The sequence below is a fragment of the Bubalus bubalis genome, chromosome 15, assembly GCF_019923935.1.
Source record: "Bubalus bubalis isolate 160015118507 breed Murrah chromosome 15, NDDB_SH_1, whole genome shotgun sequence".
Lineage (NCBI taxonomy): Eukaryota > Metazoa > Chordata > Mammalia > Artiodactyla > Bovidae > Bubalus > Bubalus bubalis.
In genome coordinates, this window is record NC_059171.1 from 75,753,877 (window position 1) to 75,778,291 (window position 24,415).

The window sequence follows — 24,415 nt, forward strand, 5'->3', positions numbered from 1 at the left end:
AATGAATGACTGAGCAACTTAGCACACGCACTGTGGCTACACTGTATCCCCATCCATCCTCCGTGGCTGGCCCCGGGCCCCGGAGTCCATCTCTGCACTTGCTCACCCATGGCAGTCCTCAGGGAAGCACGAGTAAGTGCAGTTCTCAAGGCATGTGGACTCTGAGGAGAGGGACAGAAGAAGGGCATGGCCAGAGCCAGATGACTCTCTCCCTGGAACAGACAGCATCACCAGTGGTCTCCGTCCGCTCACGCTATTGTGGTCACACACAGCTGGCCTTTTCCAGGGACCCAGGAAGAGAACAAGAGGCCCCATACACACCAAGGCAGAGGAACCAGCTGCTCGGTCATTTGGGTACAAAAGTCCATTTATATCAATAAAACAGTCCTGTAAGCACAATGCAAATTTCATTATTGGTACACCAAGCTGGCGGCAAAGCTCGGGTGCATCCTTAAGGAGAACACTATTATTATGCCTGATTTGTGATTTCACAGCTGAGGAGGAGAGGGGCAGGGAGTCAGATTGGTTTTCTCAACATCAGCCTGATGGAAAAAAAGAAAAAGTCTCCACCAAAGATATCATCGCACTGTGTATTTTTTTTTTAAGTGCAAAATATAATATGCAAAGAAGGCCTCAATCTGCAGGAGACAAGAAACCGAAGTGAAATAAATTATGCTCCGTGCCAGGAGTGCTCATCTCCGAGCTCGGTTAATGAGCTCTGCCCTGCAGATGTGTTAGGACTGTTGAGATGCTGACACAGAGGGAAAAATGTGGGTTCCCAGCGGTTGACTTCATTTTTTCCCCCAGATACTATTCCCCAAGGTTTGCTTGGCCTTTTTTTTTTTTTTTCAGTTTTATTGAGGTACATAATTGACAAAATTGGAGGATATTTAAAATGTTTATCATGATGATTTGGTATTCATATACATTAGGACAGGGTTCCTTTCATCTAGTTAATTTTCACATCCATCACATCACATATTGATTTTTTTGTTTATTATTTAAACTTTTTATTTTATATTAAAGTAGAGCCAGTTAACAACGGTGCGATAGTTTCATGCGCACATCAAAGCGCCTCGGCCGTATATATACATGTATCCAGTCTTTCCCAAACTCCCTTCCCATCCAGGCAGGCGTGTAACATGGAATAGAGTTCCCTGTGCTGTACAGTAAGTCCTTGTTGGTTATCCATTTCGGATAGAGCCGTGTGTACATGTCCATCCCAAACTCCCTGCCTGTCCCTTCCCCCCATCTTTTCCTATGGCAACCATAAGCTTGTTCTCTATGTCTGTGAATCTGTGTTCTGTTGTTATTAGTATTATTTTTAGTGAGAAAATTTAAGTTCTACTCTCCTAGCAGGTCTCAGCTAGACAATACCGTGTTGTATAGCAACCCTAACCCCCACATTATATGTTAGAGCCTCAGACTTTATTCGTCTTATAGCCGGAAGGTGTACCCTTTTACCAACCTCTCCTTGTTTTCCCACCCCTCAGCTCCTGGCAACCAACCACTTTTCTACAAGTTTGATTTTTTTTTTTTTTTGCTTGTTTGTTTTTAATTCCACGAGCCCCTTGAAATCTCTTTAGAACAATGTTGTGTGATGAGAGATTAACTTGATTTGTAGAGACCGAAGAACCTGGTTTTGTTTTATTAAGAGAAGTGATCTGGCCTAAGGCTAAGAAACAATTTCTAACTTTGAGGGTATGGACCTGGGGGTCCAGTCAAAGCGTCGGGGGCCTTGTGCAGCTGGAAGAGGGGCGATTTTGTCAGACTGTCTGGGTTAGGTCCTGGCTCCCTTTCTTATAAGCTGTTAGGCGAGTTGATTGACTTACTTGATCCTCAGTTTTCCTTGTTCATACATGAGGATAATGAGAGGAGCCTTGTCGCCCTGAGGGTGAGGGTGAGGCATGAATAATCAAAAGGAAAATGTGTGTGAACATACAGATAGCAAAGCCCTATATAAAGTTGGCTTTCCTGGTGGCTCAGTGGTAAAGAATCTGCCTGCAATGCAGGAGACCTGGGTTCGATCCCTGAGAAAGGAAGATCGGTGGGCTATATATAGTCCATGGGGTCACAAGAGTCAGACATGACCCGGTGACTAAACCATCGCCAAGAAGAGAATGTTAGTCTTCTCAGTTTAATGCATTCCCAGTTGTAGGTGCCATTGCACACACCCTATAAAATAAGCGGGCTGCCTTGACCCCTCTTTAGTTTGACAGTCTCAGAACTGAAAGCACCCTCAGAAATTGGTCCAGTATCTCATTTGACAAATGGGGAAACTGAGGCCCAGGGATGCTGATAATAAGCTAACTTTACGTAGCACTAGCCTCTCAGCCCATGTACCTCAAAGACTCACTTGATTTATTTTTACCATAGCACTGGCTGCTACTGTTGTTGTTCAGCAGCTAAGTCGTGTCCAACTCTTTGCAACCTCATGGACTGTAGCCCTCCAGGCTCTTCTGTCCATGGGATTTCCCAGGCAAGAATACTGGAGTGGGTTGCTGTTCCCTTTTCCAGGGGAATCTTCCCCACCCAGGATCGAACTCCTGGCTCCTGCATCTCCTGCACTGGCAGGTGGATTTTTTTTTTTTTTTTTTTTTACCACTGAGCAACCAGGGAAGCCCTAGCACTGGTTACTCACCAAAATTATTTGCTCACTTGGTGAAGGTCCATCTCATTCCACAGGATGTGCTTTGTGAGGTGGGGCTTGTTCTCTGGGTCATGTGTGAGCTCTTGGATGAGATCATTTCCTTTCACGGGTCTTTATAAATACATACAGTTGGTTGATTTCTTCTGTTCAATACCCAGGCTGTCAACCAGGAAGCATCGCTGACCTCCCTCCCACTTATCCATTCCTGTGCCTCCCAACGTCCGTTTCCACCCACAGTAGGTGGACATTTGTTGGCTTGCGGGGGAATCTATATAATTTTCAAGCACTGATGGATGACCCCGACTTCTGCTCACAGAAGTGACATAACCTTTAAGAATATTCCTTTCCTCTTGCTGCATTATCACCACATTTGGGGGGAAAATTTTTCTGCAACAAAATGTTTCAGTTGTGAGCTGTTTGGATGCTTTGCTTCACTACCTTTCTTTCCTTGAGGGGATTTTTTTTAAAACTTAAAATGGATTTAAATGAGTTTTCAAAATAAGCGGGTACAGAGTGTAGGTCAGTCCTAACCAGTCCTTATCCTGTCTCTAGGGTTATCCTAGGCCTTGGGGCTGTTCCCATGGGCAGTGGGAGGAGGTGCTTTCCAGAGCTCTCAGCCTGAATTTAAAGCTTGAGTTGTCTTGGTCACAAAATAGAAAAGATTGTAAGTATAAGGAACTAAGAAGAAATTTTCAAGCCTTAAACCTGGACAAAGCCACAGGGAGTCGAGGGAAAGTCCCTTCAGCCCTGGTCCGGAGCAAAGGAGGTGATGTAACTATGCAGAATCAGTACCATTCCCTTCCTTGGAAGTGCCGCCCTCTGCAGAAGCAGCCCCAACTTAAAATTTTTATTTTCCATCTTAGTTACTTGTATAACTCCTCCTGGTTATTCTCTCACAAGAGAATTTGTGAGCAGGTGGACCTGATATTAGGATGGTTTCTTCCTTGGGTCTAAGGACTGAGAATCAAGTGTCTAGGTGACCTCCCTAAAGTTACAGAGTGACGGGTCCATAAAGCTGTGGCTCAGACCATGTCCTTGTGGATTTGAGTGTATATGGGTCCACAGGTGCCCGTGTCCTGGTGGAGGAAGCCAGCAAGGAATAAAGACTGGGATTCACAGCTACGGCGTTTAGCTCCCAGCTCTGAGACTCAGCAGCTGGATTCCCTGACCCACCTCCCCTTTCTCCCCAGCAGGTCTTTGGTCTTTCAAATGATGGGATCTGAACTCTGGGCATCAGAGATTCTTTCCTCTCTTCCCCTCTTGTGTCTCTCAGACACTTTTGGGTAACATTCCCTGTAAAACCATAAAACCATTTTGGTCTTATGGGTAGAATGGCTTTTAGGGATGGAGAGTAATTTAATATCGGTATGGATATCTAACTTCTGCCTGCGGTATTGGTAAGATTTTCCCAAAGTAAAGGATTGCTCTTTGCCAGGACTTCCCTGGAGAAGGAAATGGCAACCCACTCCAGTGCCCGTGCCTGGAAAATCCCATGGATGGACAAGCCTGGTAGGCTATAGTCCATCGGGTTGCAAAGAGTCAGACACACCTGAGCGACTTCACTTTCATTCTTAGGCATTACAAAAAATACAAGGGACAGATAAAATGGGATCAGAAGCCTGGCCCGTCTCCACTGGCTGATACCCTCTCAGCACTTCAGTCTGCTCGTCTGTGAGCTGTGTGTGGTGTTGATACCTTTCTCCCAGGGTTGTCAAGAGATTAAATGCAATAATGAACTTGAAAGTCCTGGACAACACGTGGACATCATACAGTGGAGAGAGGCAGGAAGTGACTGGAACTGGGGAGGGGGTATTCCTGTTCCCCTGGGAGCCCCTTCCCTAGTAGTGATCCCACTGGACACGATCCTGTTGCTTGTCCTCTTCCTCTGTCCCAGGCACAGGAGTGGAGAGTGGACAAGGTCATATGGGGCATGCTCAGCTCGGTCTGGCCCTTACTCTGCTTTAGAGAGCAGGGTGCATGCAGAGACACCCTTGGAAGGGGCCCTTCCAGGCCTCTGTCCCTGTGTGTGGCTGGAGGGCTGCTGGGCCGCTGCTGGTTGGTCTGCTCATGCAGGGCATTGCACAGACCTCTGTGACCCTCACTCCCAGGTTATAGGCTGACCTCCCTCTGCCTTGCTAGTCATCTGATTTCTCAGTCTGTTGAGAGCCTGAGTAGGAAATAGGAATGGAATTTATTATCATCACTTCCCCACAATGCAACCTACCCCTTATTCGAGACCCCAACCCCACCTCCCACTAGACAGGGCCTGGACTTGTCCTTCAACATCTGACTTTGAGGAGAACTTTCCATCTCCTTGCTGGGGACCTTCAGGGAGAGCAGATGACACAACCTCATCCGTCACTCCTCCTGGTATTTCATAACCCTCGCCGACGTGCCCTCCTTCTGGGGTTAACCTACATTTCTCCCACTGCCATTTATTAAGCCCACCCCCTTCAGGCTCACAGCACCGGCCTTATTCACGAAAAGATGAATAACTCACCCAGTCACTCCCTACTTTGTTGCAAAGTCACCTCTCTAACTGGCGTTGTTTGTTATTTAGAGCAGTGGTCCCCAGCCTCCAGGATCTGATGCCTGATGATCTGAGGTGGAGCTGATGTAATGATAATAGAAATGAAATGCACATAAATGTAATGTACTCGAATCATCCCAAAACCACCACCACCCTGCCCCCTGGTTCCATGAAAGAATTGTCTTCCATAAAGCTGATCCCTGATGCCAAAACTGTTGGGGACCAATAATTTAGAGGGTTCTCCGGACAGGCAGCTTTGGTTGCATTGTATTTTTCCAGCACAAACAACTCTCAGATTCATGAGCTGCCAGAATTAGAAAAGTGTACCAAGACCTCCAATCCAGATGGTCCTGCTCTCTGTTTAACGCACCAGGATGTCACCAGTCAGCTCTGTCTGTCCTTTGCCTGGCATGGCCAGGAGAATGGCAGCCGCCCTGTAGACTGGAGACACACATGATTTAGACACTCCACAGCCGCTGACCTTGATAACCTACCAGCTCTTCCCAGATCCCACCCAAACACCAGCCACATCACCAATGATTCCAGGTCTGAAAGTCCCTGGGGAAAGAGGGTGTTTGTGTGTGTTCTAGTGATAATTCTCAGGTGACCTGCTCTGATAGCTGGGCCTGAATGCCATTCAAGGACAGTTTCAGCTCTTGATTTTGTTAGTTCTTCCTCTGACCAGACTCCTTCTCTTTGGACTTGGATTATCCTTCCCTCCCTCATCACAGTTCCCTCTATTGGGATAGGATGGGTCATGGTGCAGTAACAACACATCTGTGATCTCATTGGTCAGCATGGAGGGCATTCAGAGACCAGGCTGATGGAACAATACCATCTCAAATGTTGGAAATCACCCATGTCATAGGGAGAAAAAGACTGGGGTGAATCATGTGAGACCTTGAACCTTATGACTGGTGGTGACACAAGTCACTTCTACTCACATCCATAGGTCAGAACAAGTCACATAGAAGGTATCTAACTGTATCAGGAATGGGGATAACAAGCCCGTCATACGTCTACAAGCAAAGAGCCAAGAGACCCTAGAGATTCTTACCTTACCAGCTATCTTTCTGAAAATTCTGTACACTATCTGTTAAAAAAAAAAGAAAGGAAACTATCTGAGCCTGACTTCTAATTTACTTAATTTAAATTTGAAGGGAGTGTGCTTTGACCTAAAGAGGGAAAGTGATTTTCTCAATATCATAGATGAGCCAATGGCACATTATTATTACTGGAAACCAGGTCTGCTGACAGGTGTTTTGTTTTTCCTTTTTGGACCATAATATCATGTAGACATGTTATTTTGTTGATTTATCTGTATACCTGTTTGGGTTTCTGAATCAGTAAGGTTGTTACTAATTTTAGCATGACTGGCTGGGGGGTAGTGATAGTATGGTTGACAATCAGGAAGGGAACTATTTAATTTAATAACTTCCCTGGGCTCATAAAATAAGAAATATGATGGTTTTCTTTATGAAAACATGCATCTGTATCTAAACAGCAATGCTGCCTGCGTGCTCTGTCAAAAAGCCCAGTCTCAGAGCTCAACCCACATAAAGCAAGCATCTCCTAGTAGTCCAGCATAGTGGTAGGACTTAAATTGGAAATGCAACTGGACAATTAAATTGTATAGTAATAGCAGTGACATTAAAGGTCTTCTCAATGCCATGTACTATGTGGTTTATATTTTCATTAACTGACTGTGTGTGTGTGTGTGTGTGTGTTAGTTGCTTGGACGTGTCTGACTCTTTGCAACCTGCTATAGACTGTAGCCCCCCAGGCTCCTCTCTTTGTGGGATTTTCCAGGCAAGAATACTGCAGTGGGTTGCCATTCCCCTTCTCCACAGGGTCTTCCCAATCCAGGTCTCCTGCATTGCAGGTGGCTTCTTTACCATCTGAACCACTGACTTAATACCAGTGCTGATTTGGCAGATAGAGATTGTTAGCCACAATTTACAGATGAAGACACTGATGGTCACACAGATTAAGTAACTGAGCTAGTAAAACTAGTGATTATAGAGAACAACCTTTACCATTGCCACCAAAGCCATTTACTGGGTAGACAGTCCCAGGCTGAAATTGTTGTGGTCACTTACTCACATGTTTTTTATAATCAGTCTTCTCCATGGTGGGGTGTACACTCTATGAGTGCAGGGGCCAGGTATGTCTTGATACCACTGTGTCCATAGCTCCTAGCACCAAGCCTGCCCTATCATAGGTATTTCATAAACAGGAAGTTTTGAGTATCATAGGTCTAAACACCCTAAATCCAGGCAGAGATGTGAGTTTGAGGTTCTCCCTGGTTTAGTCACTTTTTTTTTAAAAGTTGGGTTTGACCCTCCAGCATCTTTTTATCTCCATAAGCCCCATCCATTTCTTTGGAGTGTCTTTGGCTACTGCACCCTAAATATCTTAATTTTAATATTTTTACATTCATTCCCTTGTTCTTGCCAGTAATTTTGCCCTCTCTTCCTTTCCAGCCCCTCTTTATTCTTGTGTTTGCTTTTTCTCTGTTTTAATGATCATGATATAGCAATACTGACCCCAGAACTCACATCTGAGGAGGGGCTTGTTGCTGGGTCATTTAATTCTGCAATCAGAATGCTCACCTCAGCTGCATCCAGAGCCAATCTTTGATGGGGTGTCACAAAATCTCAATTAGTGCCTGTGCTCTTTAGTGCAGTGAAATTTCCTCTAATTATTTCATTCATCTAATTTCAATTTGGTAGTTTAACTGTGGAATGTAACAACTGGGTTTAGTATTCCCAGGCTTGACTGAACATGGATGCAGCCTAGGAGATACTTTTGGTCCGGGTTGTCCTGTGACTTGTCCATTTAGCATCCATGCCATCAATTAGTGAGTTTGTCAAGTGAGTACTTAGTGTCTGCTATGTGCCAGGCATTGTGATACTTACGGTAGTTTTTCCATCCAGCAAAAATCTCACAAGTTACTGGGGGAGTGGAGGCACATAAGCGGAAAATCATTAGGTTTATATAGCAAAGCTAAAGGTATAGGCACGCCTGAGGCAGTGCATACGCCAAGGAGGATCCATAATTCAGTCCTGTTGGCTATAGTAGATAAACTCTGAGATGTCCCTCTCCTTTTCCCCACTGTCTGGCGCTCATGTCCTTGAGTAATGACCTCCCCACAAAGGACCTGTGATTTCTGTCTCTCCAGTAGAAAACATCAGAGGTAACCGATAACACTCAATTACGTTAAATAAGAGTAGAATGCCCATCTTGCTACCTGCCTGGCTTTGATGAAGGAAGTGGTCATGTTAACTGCCCTTTGGAGAGATGCATACAGTAAGGAATTTTTTCCAGCCACCACATCAGTGGCTGGAATGACAACTCAGCCCCGGCAGATACTTCAATGATAACCTCATATAAAACACAGCTAAGCTATGGTTGGGCTCCTGACCCATAGGAGCTGTCAGACAATACAGTGTATATTGGTTTACCCTTAAGTTTGTGGTAATACCATTATGTAGCAATAGATAGCTAATACTGTGCTTGAGGAAGACTTCTTGGAGGAAGTGATGCCCGGACTGTGCCCTGAAGGATGATTAGGAGTTAGCCAGGTGCTACAGATCTTCCTTGACTGATGATGAGGTCATGTCTCCATAAATTCATTGTAAGTTGAAAGTATCATCAGTTAAAGAATAACTGGCTCTCTACCTCCAATAGCCCCCTTAGCAATCCTATAGACAAGGTAACATCTGAAGAGGAAGCCAGTCTGCATGCAGTGGAGAAGGATGCAGAACCCAACCTCCTGCCTTGTTGAATCCCTGACTTCCTTTTCTCTCTTTAAACATCGCCATGGCTGCACAAAATCTTTTGAGTTGGTCTTAGGATGTAAGTCCACCTTCTCCCCAGGTTGCTGGCTTTTCTTTTTTTAGATTTTTATTTATTTATTTTTAAAATATTTGTTTTAAAAGATTTTAAATATAGTTGCTCTACATTGTTGTGTTAGCTCCTGCTGTACAGCAAAATGAATCAGCTAATGTATACATACATCCCCTCTGTTTTGGATTTCCTTCCCATTTAGATTACCACAGAGTGTTGAGTAGAGTTCTCTGTGCTATAACTGTAGGTTTTCATTAGTTGTATATTTTATGCATAGTTTCAATAGTGCATTGGCTTCTCTGGTGACCCAGATGGTAAAGAATCTGGTTGCATTTCAGGAGACATGGGTTTGATCCCTGTTGGGAAGATCCCCTGGAGAAGGGAATAGCAACCCACTCCAATATTCTTGCCTGGAGAATTCCATGGACAGAGGTGCAATAGTCCATGGGGTCACAAAGAGTCGGACACGACTGAGCTACTAACACAAGACATCAATAGTGTATCTATGTCAATCCCAATTTCTCAATTCATCCCACCCATCTTTCCCCCTTGATATCCATATGTTTGTTTTCTACATAGATGTATATCTATTTTTGCTTTGTAAATAAGATCATCTGTACAATTTTTTCATATTCCACATATATGCATTAATATATATTTGTTTTTCTTTTTTTCTGAATTTTCCAATTGAAGCAACTTTCTTTTTCTAAAAAAAATGTGAAAATACACTTACTGCACCTGACATGACATCACAGCCCACCTTAAATGTGCTCGAAACATCAGCGGTAGGGCCAGGTCACCTAACACAAAGTCTGCTTTATGATGAACTGTGGACAGTGGCACGTAATTGAGTACAGCTGTCAGGGTACAAAATGCTTGCCAGAGTGTTGGTCTTTTACCCTTGTGATCAACACCGCCGTCATCCTCCTCAAATAAACATGATGCACTTAAATCTATTCACACATATCAACCGTATGAGAGGAGACATGTCGTCACAAGGTAAGCATACTGGAAAGTTTGCTTGGATAAACCAAGATACAGCTTAAACAAAGCACCTAGGTTACACCTAGAAGACTTCATGTACTATGAATACCTTAAACTAAATCTAGCCCGCAACTCCATTCCTAATTAAATAACCAAAATAAGACGAAATAAAACATTTACCCTCTAATTTAAAGTATAGGAGATAGACATTCTAAACATGGTGCTATAGGGAAAGTACTGCAAGGGAACGATAAAAGAAAAAAATTAAAGTACAAAAAAGCAAAGATTACCCCTTGAAGGGCTGCCTGGGAGCCATGGCACAATTTTGCTGCCCAGCATCATGCCAGAGGGGCTTACTGTATACAGCTAGCCTGGGAAAAGGTCAAAATCCAAAATGTGAAGTACGGTTTCTACTGAATGCTAATTGTTTTTGCATCATCCTAAAGTCAAAAAATCCTAAGTTGAACCATCATAAGTTGGGGACTGTCTGCCTTGGGAGGACTAAGTGGGGTGCTGCGGGCAGAAGGATGTTGAAAACAGGGGCACAGCATGGATGAATGTTTGGGGCAAGAAAAGGCCTGGGTTGTAAAGGGGCCCATCAAATAAAATGATCTAAAATTGCTGCTAGTCGACGTGTTTCAATTTGCAGAAATGCCAGTTTCATTAGGTCTGACCTATTGTAGTGCTGCCAGAGCTTAAACTTTGAAGCAGAGGAGTTCTTGTTAACACTCACTTGACTCATGTAATGTGGTTTTCTGACTTAAACATTTTAAGGTGATATGTCCTCATGGAATCTCTCCATTTCCTTGAATTAAAGTGAGACGCCAGAACTTCTCCAGGCATGTTTGAGCTTCACAGACTAGCATCTCACATCACCACAGCAAAGCAGAGCCTCAGGGGCCCCTCAGTGCTGTTCCATCCAGACTCACTGCAAGCTGGGGGCACATCCACCAGCTTGGCAAAGGAGAAAATCATAGCCCAGGGAGGTCAGTAGCTAGGGCTTGAGGTGGGAATGCTGCTGCTGCTGCTAAGTTGCTTCAGTCGTGTCTGACTTTGTGCGACCCCAGAGACGGCAGCCCACCAGGCTCCCCCGACCCTGGGATTTTCCAGGCAAGAACACTGGAGTGGTTGCCATTTCCTTCTCCAATGGATGAAAGTGAAAGTGAAGTTGCTCAGTTGTGTCCGAATGAATGACCTCAATTCCTGCCTGGGAACTGACCTGAATGAATGGATGACACAGTGATGGTCTTACGAGTCTTTAACATTGTATACCCAGAGACTGTTGCTGTGCTATTCATTCACTCATTCCTTCAAAAAGTAGTGATATGCACGTGCCCTTTGCTTGGTGCCCTCCTGGGCCCTGGGGATCCACAGTGAGCAGTGTGGTGGGGATACATGTGAAGGTTGTTTTGACATCCGGGATTCATGTTTGGTCAAGTGCCTCAGGAACTTGTTTGGATGTGAGAGTTGGACCATAAGGAAGACTGAGTGTGGAGAATTGATGCTTTCAAGTTGTGGTGCTGGAGAAGACTCATGAGAATCCCTTGGACTGCAAGGAGATCAAACCACTCAATCCAAAAAGAAATCAACCCTGGATATTCACTGGATGGACTGATACTGAAGCTGAAGCTCCAATAGTTTGGCCATCTGATGCGAAAAGCTGACTCATTGGAAAAGACACTGATGCTGGGCACGATTGAGGGCAAAAGGAGAAGAGGGTGACAGAGGATGAGATGGTTGGATGGCATCACCAACTCAATAGACATGAGTTTGAACAAACTCTGGGAGATTGTTGAGGACAGAGGAGTCTGGCATGCTGCAGTTTATGGGGTCACAATTGTTGGACACAACTTAGTGACTGAACAACAACACCAACAACCATCTGGGACTTTTGTTCTTTGTTTTTATTTGGAAGATAACGGCTTTACAATATTGGCTTGGTTTCTGTGAATCAGCTGTAAGTATACATATATCTGCTCCCTCTTGAGCCTCCCACCGCACCCCATCACATGCCCCTAGGTTGTCACAGATCACCGAGCTGAGCTCCCTGTGTTATATAGCAGCTTCCCACTAGTTATCTGTTTTATACATGATAGTGTGTATATGCAATGCCACTCTCTCAATTTGTCACATCCTCCTCTTCCCCTGCTGTGTCCACAAGTCTTTTCTACAACTGCACGTCTATTTCTGCCCTGCAAATAGGTTCATCATTACCATTTTTCTATATTCCATGTATATATGTTGTATGTTAGCCACTCAATTGTGTTTGACTCTGCCACCCCGTGGACTGTATCCTGCCAGGCTCCTCTGTCCATGGGATTCTCCAGGCAAGGATACTGGAGTAGGTTGTCATATCCTTCTCCAGGGGATCTTCCTGATATATTTATCAATATGAGCTATTTGTTTTTGTCTTTTTGACTTACTTCATTCTGTACAATAGATTTTGGTTCTAATGAAAACAACAGGGTTTCCAAAGCTGACACTTGATGGAGGGATCAGGGTTAACTCATTGATGACCGTAAGAGAGGGGGCTGCAGAGGAGGGATGTTTCTGGTAGAAGGAACCCCTGTGCAAAGGTGCAGAGGTGAAAGGCAGCATGACTTGCCGGAAAAAGTGAAAGCCTTGGGGCTTGACTGGAGGTTTGAAGTGAGGTCTGAAGAGAGAAGGAGGCGGCAGGAGGGGACCATGGCCGGCCAGCAGCACAGGGAACTCAAGGAGGGGCTGGGGAACATCCAAGGAGCTCAGGAGGAGGCTGCACGGCCAGTCAGGTGAGAGGCAATGGTGCATAGTGCTTCCTAACAGACGGTGCTGGCATGCATTTGGCACAGGTGGGGACAGATGACAAGTGGCAAAGATGAGGTCAAGAGGTAGGACAAGCCAACACTTCCCCTGGCAGACTTGTGTGACCGAGACACACAAGCAGCAGGTTCTGGCGAAAGGCAGCCTGTGATTTTTCCTTCTGAACGGAAGGAAGAGCCAAGTTTTAATTCCTCGTGTTGCATCAGGGCTCCTGTGTTGGGGGTTGACTTTCACGTTGGTTTTGAGTGACCACACTGACTGCAGGTGTTTGCTGGCTCAAGTGACAGAAAGAGAACAGATGTCTCTTGTTCATTTTTCTCCGTTTTCCTTGATCAGAAGCAATCAAGGTGATGGGTCGCTGCTGGGATCTGGGGGCAAATCAAGCTTCTGTGGGCTGAGGTGCTGTCTAAGCCATGAAGTGCGAACGTTACAGAAGGCGACCCGCATCCCAGCTGGCCCAGATGCAGCCTTCCTAAGGCTGGTGATAGAGGCAGACTCAGCAGGACTGTTTAGAAGTAAATTTGTCTGTCTCTGGAAGCGTGGGAAACAGCCATGAGAAATCATATTTATGTTCGATGTTACCTTTCCTGGTGTTCTCTTTCAAAAGCCCTGGTGATTTCTTTTTGTGTGGCTGCCTGGAAATGCTGTTTCCAGCCCACCTCCCACAGCAGAATGTGGCTTTGGGGGTTGGTTGTCTGATGCAGTGGAGTATGGAGGACTGACCATGAGCCCGTCTCCTTCTCTAAAAAGAATGCCCTTCCATTTGCGTCTGCTCTGCTCACCTCCTGGTATCATGGCTCTGAGCTGCCTCAACCCCCAGTTAATTTGTACAGTTTGCCTCCCTGAGGCCTTTGCATGTGTTGTTCCTTCTGCTTGGCATGCTTGCCCTCTAGCTTTTTGCATAGATGGCTCCTGCTCCTCACATCACAGCCAGAATTATTGCTCCTCAAGGATGCCTTTCTTGATTATGACAGTTAATTTCTTGTCAAATAGGTGAGGCCATCATACCCGAGACTGATGTAGTACGTATTATCCTGGACGTTTCTGTGATGGTGTTTCTGTGGGTGAGAGTAACCTGTAAATGGGTGAACTTTGAGTAAAGCAGATTGCCCCTGTAGTGTGGTGGGCCTCATCTGATCGGTCGAAGGTCTTATTCTAGAATAAAGATTGACCTCCCCAAGCAAGAGGGTATTTTGTCAGTGGATAACCTTTGGATTTGAGCTGCCACATGTGTTGTTCCCTGGGTCTTCAATCTGCTGGCCCACCTTGCAGATTTTGGACTTGCCAACCATGACCATCACATGAACCAATTTCTTAAAATAAATCCCTCTCTGTATATGCACATTCTAATGTTACTCTTTCTCTGGAACCCTGACCAATGCGTGGATCATCTTGCCTAAATCCTCACTTCTTCCTTCATCAATTACTGTGCTCACTCATTGCTCTGTTTCCATTTCATAAGACATCACCATTTGCATTATTGAGTTGGCCAAAAATTTCATTTAGTCTTATGAGAAAACCCAAATGAATTGGCCAGCCTGATACCTGGTTTATTTACTTGCCTCCTCATTTACTGCTTCTCTCCCCCAATAAAATGTATATACACAAAGGTCAGGCACCTTACCTGTCCTGTGGATGGTTCTAACCCCAGAACCTAGCACACCCTCTGGTGCTGAGTAAATAATCAAATGAAGTGAATGAATGTCTTTTAGTTTAAAAAAGGGCATTGAAACAAAAACCTGTACATAAAATGTTCAGGGCAGCATTATTCCTAATAGCCCTAAAGTAGAAACAATGCAAAATGTCCATCAACTCATGAAGAGATAAGCAGCATGTGGAATATACATACCATGAAATACATTATTAAGGCATAAAAAGGAATGAAGTCTTGATACATGCTGCAATGTGGATGAATTTTGAAAACACCATGATAAGTGACAGAAACCAGACATGAAAGCCCACATATCAGGTGATTACATTTAAATAAAATATACAGAACAGGCAAATCCATAGAGACAGAAAGTACGTTAGTGGATGCCAAAGGCCAGGAACTGACTGTTAATGAGTGCATGGTTCCATCTTGGGGTGATGAGAATGTTCTGAAATTAGTGCCAATGGTTGCACAGCATTGCAAGTATACTCAAAGCCACTGAATTGCACACTTTAACATGGTGGACTTTACATTGCATGAATTTTACCACAGTTAGAAGAAAGCATGTAGGTATCCACTCCCTAATTTAATCCTGACCTCACGTTGGGACTGGATCCAACAGTTAATACTGAGCAGAGAGTTGAAATGATTGTCTTAGAATCCTACAGCTGGCAAGTGGCAGCACCATAGATGCCACCCAAATATCCCTGACTGCGACGGTCTTTGAATCCATCCGTGTTTGCCCACTTCCTCTGCAGCACCTTTGACGATTCACTCTTGCTTGTTTTGGGGCCTTGCTGATAGGCTTCTGCTTGGTGGTTTTCTTGCCTTCAGTCAGTCAGCCTTCATCCCAACTTCTACCCTCTACTGCAGTGATCTTTAATGAGAAAGCAGGTACATTACCATGTTACTTTCATCCCCAAACTCCCTAACTGGGTCCCCAGGGTGTCCCTAACAGTGAATGCCTTTCTCCTTCTATCAGCAGTTCCATCACCCACTCTCACGTTCATGGAGGCATTACTCACAAGCCTAGGAGATGGAAGCAGGTGTCTGTCAATGGAAAAACTGGACCAATGGATAAATAAGATGTGGGACACACACACACACACACACACACACACACACACACACACAATGAACTAGTATTATTCAGCCATGAGGGAGAAGGAAGTCCTGCCATGTGTGGCAATGTGGATGGACCTTGAGGATGTGAGGCTGAGTGAGATAAGTCCGACAGAGAAAGACAAATACCCTATGATGTTGCTTATCCATGGACTCTACAAAGCCGATCTCGGAGACACAGAAAGTAGAATGGGGGTTACCAGGGGGCTCTAGGGGAGCTGGGGAGATATCGGTCACAGGGTACAAGCTTACAATTAGATGATAAATAGGTTCTGGAGCTGGAGGGCTCGGAACTGTGATTGTAGTCAACAGTTCTGTATTTTATACCTCTGAGTTGCTGAGAGACTAGACCTTAAGTTTTCTTACCACATGAAGAAATGATAATTATTTGACATGATGGAGGTGTCAGAGCAATCATATTGAAATATGGAAATGTATCAAATCAACACACTGTACACCTCAAATGTATACAGTGTTACATGCCAATTACAGTTCAATGAAAAAATGACATCACCCCCGAGTCTTCTCCACTCACCTCCCTTCGAAATCTGGGTTTATCCACAATGAGCTTTTCTCTGTTCTATGAATATTTCTCTACTGTCTCGCCTCTGGGACGATGCTCAAGGCAACCCACTCTCTGGAATTTCCTTCTTTGCTCCCTTAGCTAGTGAAAATCCTCTGCTCAGCTATCACCCTCATGGTGGGTTTCCTCTCTACCCACCTAGTGGAGTCAAGCTTTTCATTTTGCCTGCTTTATTTTCTTCTATGGGCACTTCAGCTAAAGCCCCTTTTACCTGCCATTTAGAAGTAGTTGCTGGGGATATGGAGGGGCTTGGAGGATGACTTTGTTATTAACGACCTGAGTTTTGAACCAATTGAGAATTCTATAGGAGTAAGGCAGTTGGATGCCAGTACGTCTGTAATGCATACAGAAAGTGACTTATGTCATTATGTATGGGTCAGGGGCTTCCCTAATTCTGAATCCCAGATTAGCCAAACACACCTGGACTGAGAGGAAACTTTTTCAATGATTCTGAAGGCCAGAGCCTGGTCCTTGGAGCAGGAGAGGAGAATTAACGCTTCCTGTGTGCTTCTGTCTTCTCTCAGAGGAAACACTTGAAGGCTGGGTCTGCTCAGACCAGACCCAAGAAGCCCTCTGAACTCACTCTGTGGGGGAAGAAGATTTACACCTATGTTTTCTTCTGAAGCTATAAAGTTTTAGCTGTCACATTTAATTCCTTAGCCCATTTTGAGTTAAATTAAAAAAAACAATTTGTTTATTGAAGTATAGTTGTCATATAATATTATGTAAGTTCAGTTCAGTTCAGTTGCTCAGTCGTGTCTGACTCTTTGCGACCCCATGAATCGCAGCATGCCAGGCCTCCCTGTCCATCACCAACTCCCGGAGTTCACTCGATGGCATCCAGTCAGTGATGCCATCCAGCCATCTCATCCTCTGTCGTCCCCTTCCCCTCCTGCCCCCAATCCCTCCCAGCATCAGAGTCTTTTCCAGTGAGTCAACTCTTCGCATGAGGTGGCCAAAGTACTGGAGTTTCAGCTTTAGCATCATTCCTTCCAAAGAAATCCCAGGGCTGATCTCCTTCAGAATGGACTGGTTGGATCTCCTTGCAGTCCAAGGGAGGTACAATATAGTGATCCACAATTTTTCAAGGTTGTACTCCTCTTAAGTTATTATAAAATATTGGCAGAGTCCCCATGTTGTACAGTATATCCTTGTAGCTTATTTTATACCTAGTAGTTTGTATCTCTTTGCTTTTCCCTTTCCTTCCTCCCACTGGTAACCGCTAGTTTGTTCTCTACGAGTCTGCTTCTTTTTTTGTCATATTCACTAGTTTGTTGTATTTGGTAGATTTCACATTTAAGTGATATTGCATAATATTTGTCTTTATCTGTCTGTCAAATATTTGCATTTAGGTGATATTGCATAATATTTAAGTGATATTGCATAATATTTGTCTTTATCTGTCTGTCAAATATTTGCAAATATTTGTCTTTATCTGTCTGGCTTATTTCACTTAGTATAATGTTATTCAGGTTCATCCATGCTGCTGCAGATGGCAAGATATCATTCCTGGTTATGGCTGAGTAGTATTCCATTGTGTATATGTAACACATCTTCTTCATCCAGTCATCTGTCAGTAGAGCCTTAGGTGGCTTCCATATCGTGGCTATTGCAAATAGTGCTACCGTGATCACTGGGGTGCACATAGCTTCTTAAATTTGTATTTTGTTTTTTTTTGGATCTGTACCCAGGAGTGGAATTGCTGGGTTGTATGGTAGTTGAGTTAATTTCTGTATATGCTATGAGGTAAGAGTCCACCTGCCTCTGTTTGCAAGTCAATGTCCAGCTGTCTCAACGTCATTTGTCAAAAAGTCTGTTCTATCTCTATAGAGTGATCTTGGCACTCTTCAACTAGGCTAAGTACTAAAAAATAGACTAAACTGTCTATTCTAATTCTTACCAAAAGCATCCAAGTCATCACCATGATCTCTGCTTTGTAGTCAAAGAAAATGCAGGTAGGAGAGGTTAAGAAACTTGCCCCAAAGTTACGTGGCTGGTTGGAGACAGAATTGAGTTGAAAACTCAGCTCTCCTGATTCCTACTTTGTTATTCTGTTATATGAGTTGCATCCATCCAGATCAATGACTATTTCATTATAAACCATCCTGCATTATTTAAAATTTAGAGAGATTATTTTAAATGGATGGAAAAAACTCTCTCAAGTTTTCTGTAGCCCTTGAGAGTTGAGACTACACTTGCAATTTCAAAATAATAATACAGCTAGACATATTTCTGAGACTGCTTCATTTATTAACTCATCTCACCCTCACAGCAACTCTAATGAGAGTGATACTTTGCCTGCATTCTGTCCATCAGGAAAGGAGGCTTGTTGAGGTTAGATGACCTGCTGTGGATCACACGGCTGGTGAGCGTGGCCAAGCTGGATTGAAAGCATGCAGCCTGGCCTCTGAGTCTGGGTCCCACACTGTGGGGCAACCTGGCCCTTGGGGTCTCCTTGCTTGGTGAACATCCTTTTCTCTCCTAAAGCCTAAAGCCTTGTACAGGACTCAGCAACAAGTTCTCTGTTTCCTTCATTCTGGGTCACCCCTCAACTAACTTCCCCACTCCCTCCACCAAAAAAAAAAGCACCCACAACTAAAACTAGAGCGAAAAGAGAGCAAGAAATGAGATAGTATACCCCCCAAACCCACAGCCCAGAGAGTATCCAGGCTCTCATGTGCCTTCATCAAATGAATTAATTTGGTCCCTCGGCCCTAGTTGGCCTTGGGCAAGGCATGTGGGAGAAGGGTGATCCTTGAGTTGCTCAGACACCAGTGGGGACTGGCTTCAGGAGGGGCTGTGCTTAGAATTAAACTCTATGGAGTCTTCGGTTCCCTGGTGGAGACTGTGATGGAGCACAGGACCACTGTGAAGAAGGCATGTGTCCACTCAGACACAGAGGCGCCTCCCAAAGAGAGATGGTGTTAAGGCTCAGGCTGAAGGGCAAAGGGGCCTTGACTCAGCAAGTCCTGGGTGAGTGTGTTAGGAACACGGGCTCTGCAGGCAGAAAATCTGGGGTCAGACCCGACATCACCTCTTACTCACTCTGTGGGCTTGTTATTGGACTTCTCGAAGCCTCTCTTTTTTGGTTCTAGAGTGGGTCTCAAAGTATACTTTACCTGTTGGGTACTTGTGAGGTTAAACAAGGTAATTCCTGTGCAGCCTTCAGTGCAGAGTCAGCAGCCGCTGTTGACGTGTCACCTTGTATCCTCATTATTTCAGGAAGATGGCGCTGTCTACGGACAGCCTGGTGGTTGGGGGCAGACCCCTGGAGGGAGTCCACAGAGGTAGGAGGGACCTCAAGTCTGCCATCATAGTTGACCCCCTGTGGTAGGTGACAGGGAACCAGCCAGGGTCATTACAGAGGGTGATGGAGGGGTCCTGGCTGCAGGAGGGAAGCAGGACAGAATGGAGGGACTTTGGTGGGTGCAGGCAGGCAGTGAGGAGCCCAACTCCAGGCACGGCCAGGTCATCCCGCAGAGATGTTGGTGCTCTGGAAACAGCAGCCCTGATTGTACCTGAGAGAAGAGGAGCCTGGGAGAGGTGAGAGGCTGTTAACTCTCCAGCTTGTCTGTCTCTGCATTTAGTTGTAATTAAGGGAAATATGGAGGGGCTTCTTTGGTGGCTCAGAAGGTAAAGAATCTGCCTGCAATGCGGGAGACCAGGGTTCGATCCCTGGATCAGGAAGGTCCCCTAGAGAAGGGAATGGCTACCCACTCCAGTATTCTTGCCTGGAGAATTTTATGGACAGAGGAGTCTGGCAGGCTACAGTCCATGGGGTCACAAGGAGTCGAACACAACTGAGCAATGAACATACACAGTGGAAATATGGAATCCAGGGGAGGGGATGGCAGTGGGCAGAGACATGCTGAGTCGGGGGTCAGTGGGCTCTCTGGATGGACTTGGTCAGCACGTGTTGCTCTGAGCTGCTCTTGTCCATGTCTGTGTCACAGCCCCTGGTGTGATCTCATTGAGGTGGGAACAGGCCTCTTGCTTGTCTATTTCCAAGCCGGTGTGTGCTCCATCATGGATCCACGGGTGCTGAGCCCACAGATGGATCACCAGGGCACAAAGCTCCGAGTCATAGAACACGAGAATAATAAAGCTTCTCAGATCCTGGCCCGAGCCTTGGTGGGGGAGGCTGGTGGTGTGGTGGGTGGGAGCCGGGCCCTGGGGCTGACCTGACACCGCCTCTGTGAGCGTGGGCCCCGGCACTAGTTCCCGAACCATCTGTGCCTTGGCCTCCTGTCGATGAAACAGGCACACTCATCACACCCACATCAGAAGATGAAAAAAGATAATGAATACAAGACCCTTCAGGGGTGCCTGGCAAGCAGTACACTCAGCGAGTGCCCTTTCACTCCCTGCTCTCCATCCTCAGATCTTGGCCTGCCCAGCACAGACCTTTTATGATGGTTTGTGCAGGCTTCTTTGAAAGAAAGGGATTTAGGTCAGTTCTTCCACTGTGCAGGCCAGGAAGCAAAGGCTCAAAGCATTTAGGAAGACTGACGTACTGTCTGTCTTTCTGCAAAATAACACAACCAGCATGCTGCCCCCAGACTGATAGTTCGGACTGCTATTTGGGCGCCTGCTGCTTTTCAGTGAGACTTTGTTATCTTCCCGCCATTTCTCCCTTTGCTCCCAGACTACTGCTTACATGGTTTTCAACTGGCCTGCCAATTTCCAGCTGGAGATTATAGTAGAAAGATGCACGGTGTTGGCATTCAAGGCCCAAAAGGTGGTGGTAGCCCCTCCTGGCACAGAGCCCAGTGTCACTGCTGACTCGCCTGCCCAGGTGTGGGGCCAAGTGTGCAGTGAGCATCTTGCTTGCATCCTAGAGGAGGTCAAAGCTAGCAACATCAAGTCAATGTCGCTGATTACTTTGAAGGAAAGGGCAGGTGGGAAATTCAGACATCAGGATGGCCCCCAGCCTTCCTTTTATCAGTGCAGAGATGGGACCATGGACTTAGCCTGCCAGCAGAATGTAGGTGGTCAGCAAATGGATTTTGGATTCAGAATGCTGGGTATTAGAATGAGTATCAGCTGTATTTCTTACTGTGTGGCTTTGATTGAGTTGTTTAACCTTTTTGTGTCTCTAAAGACTCCTCTGTGAGATGAGGGTTAATGATTATTATTATTTTTTAAAATAGGATTGTTGTAAGAAATAAAGTCGTCATGTGCTTAGAATAGCACTTGGCATACAGTGACCACCCGGTAAACATTAACTGTTGTTGCTGTTATTATTGTTGCTGTTGTTATTTGCCAGGATGTAAAGAAATGGTTGGGGAAGCCATCGCATGATGTGAGTAGCCCTGAGAGGGGAGCTGGGCCTCCTAGTTTCAAGCACAGCTCTGCCATCCTGGGTGGTGTGATCCTGGCCTTTCTGTTTGCACAGGGACTGAGTTCTCTTAGGACACAAGTCTGACCTCCAGGTCCCCTGTGCTCTGGTCCAGCCACACCCCCTTGCCTGCAGTGCTCCAGTCCCCCATTCCCCTCCCCACCCCACGACTTGTGCTCCCCAAACCTGTCACTTAGCCCCCATACCTGCTCTCTTCCAATTGCTGTAGGCGCACGTGTTCAACTCCTCATGAGAACCCAGGGTTTGGTATATGGTCGGTGCTCAGTAAATATCTCCTGGACCAAATCCAGGAGCTTTTAACGCTGAACCAAAGATGGAGTTCTCCAGTGGATGCAATAGCCACTGCATGGTGCTGTGTTTTCCTGATGGAGACTGAAGCCATTCATATCCATAATTGGTGATGTGGGAAAGTAAAAGTAACTGTAAATGTTTTCCAAGTTTTAAAATAAATCTCCTGATGCAGCCATTGCTACTGCTCACTAACAAGCATGGACCCCTCTTCTCGGAAGCCTGCCATGAACACAGCAGGCTGGTGAGTGCCCCCACCTTGAGTCTCTGCCTTTGATCTGTTTAATGCTTAGTCCCGTATCTGCCATCCACCCGGGACCACCTGCCCTCAGGAGCGTCCTCACCCTCTGACGACCTCTGCAGAGTGGTCCTGGCTGAGCTTGGAGCCAGCATGTCTGTGTCACCATCAGGGATCCAGATGCAGTTCCAGGGAGTGCACTTCTTGGGGGAAGTGGTGATAAAAACAGATCTTGACAGAGAGAGACTTGGGGTGAGTGAGGCATGGAACAAAGACCCAGGAATGAAAAGAACCAAATGAGAGACAAGGTTTTGTTTGGTTGATTTTTCTCTTAAACTTAAAAAGCAAAGTGATGGCGGGTATTCAAGCCACTGACGTGAGTGTGTCTTCTGGCTGGGCTGGCTTTTATTTTGCATCCAGGGATGCAGCGCTGTCTTAGAAGTCTTTTGGTTTCTGTTATGAGCCCACAAGCCACTTCAAAAAGTCCCAGCCTGTGTCCCTGGGCACACCTCCTCCTCTCATCTTCAGAAAGAATGAGTTTAAGCCTCATGCAACAGGAACTCACGTTTAACCCCGCTGCATACCGGCATCCATTCTAATGGTTAAGTTTGAATTATCTAATTATACTCATGACCGTTGTTCCTGCCTTGCAAACTGAGGCTTCCAGAAATTAGAGACTTGCTCTAAATTATTGTTGTTGTTCAGTCGCTAAGTCTTGTTTGACTCTTTGTGACCCCATAGATTGCAGCACATCAGGCTTCCCTGTCCTCCACGATCTTTCAGGGTTTGTTCAAACTCATGCCCGTTAAGTAGGTGATGCCATCCAGCCATCTCATTCTCTGTCACCCCCTTCTCCTCATGCCCTCAATCTTTCCCAGCATTAAGGTCTTTTCTATGAGTCAGCTGTTCACATCAGGTGGCTGAAGTATTGGAGCTTCAGCATCAGTCCTTCCGATGAATATTCAGGGTCGATTTCCTTTAAGATGGACTGGTTGGATCTCCTTGCAGACTAAGGCACTCTCAAGAGACTTCTCCAACACCACAATTCAAAAGCATCAAATCTTTGGCACTCAGCCTTCTTTATGGTCCAACTCTTGCACCCGTACACGACTAGTGGAAAGACTATAGCTTTGACTGGACGGACCAGGTAGTAAGTGGAAAATTCATGCCTGCATCAAGTCAGGCTGGCTCAGGGCTCCCCTTTACTATGTTCCCTTTTAGATCTGAGAGCCCAGAGGGGTGCCTGCAGAGAAGCCTTGGCCTGAACTTTTCAAAAATATTTCAGATTAAATTTAAAAAAATTAAAATTTTATACTGTAGCACAGTTGATTAACAATGTTGTGTTAGTTTCAGGTGCAGAGCAAAGTGATTCAGTAATATGTATACATATGTCTATTCTTTTTCAAATTATTTCTCTTTAGGTTATTACAGAGTATTGAGCAGTGTTCCCTGTGCTACACAGTAGGTCCTTGCTAGTTATCTGTTTTGAGGATAACATGGCAAAATGTCTTCCTGGTCCTGATAGTTTCACTTTTCCTGTCTTTCCAGTGTAGGAGCATTTCCAATGTAGGAGCATTGTGCCCATCTTTTTTATTTTTTCAGCAAATGAAAACATTGTTTGTCTCTTTCAAACTTTAGCTCCTACCTCACATACCCCTTGAGCACAAAAAGTAGAGAAGGTGCTGCCTGGGGAGGACATGTGACCGTAAGTAAAAGAGAGAGGAAAGATGGATGCAAAGAACAGGACAGACCCGGAAAGGAACCTCAGCAGCACTGAGCGTGTGGACTCTGATCACAGGGGACAAAGGCCTTCTGGGGCTGGGCTGACCTGCTCTGGGGTCCAGGGCGTGTCCACACCACTGCCATAGACCTCAGCACATTCCCTGCGTGGACTGCTTCCCTTCTCTAAACCCTCCCTGCCCAGGTCAGGACTCTGATGACTCCTGGGTCCTGCATCTCTCTCGTTCCCTCTTATATTTCTGGGGCTTCAAGCATGTTTGCCATGCACATATGTTCCTCGGAGCTGGCCTGCGTGGAGTGCAGACAGTGGCCAAGGACAGGGCTGGGCAGGTGGGTCATGCCTGTGTGCTAAGAATTGCAGAGAGGTGTGGAAACATGGTATTTATCAAGGGCTCTTTCTGTTACAACCGAAGAAACCCAACCAAAGTGACAAAGCAGGAACTTTCTAACTCCAGGCACAGCCACATTGTGTATTATGAGCTTTTATTATAAAATGAGGGTGACATTGCAAACTGTATTCATTTTATTGCTTCATTATCTCTTAAATTTGTCTTTAAATTGGGTGCCAAGTTGAAGAGCTATTTATTAGCTCTTTGACATCAACTTGCTTTATAATTATAAT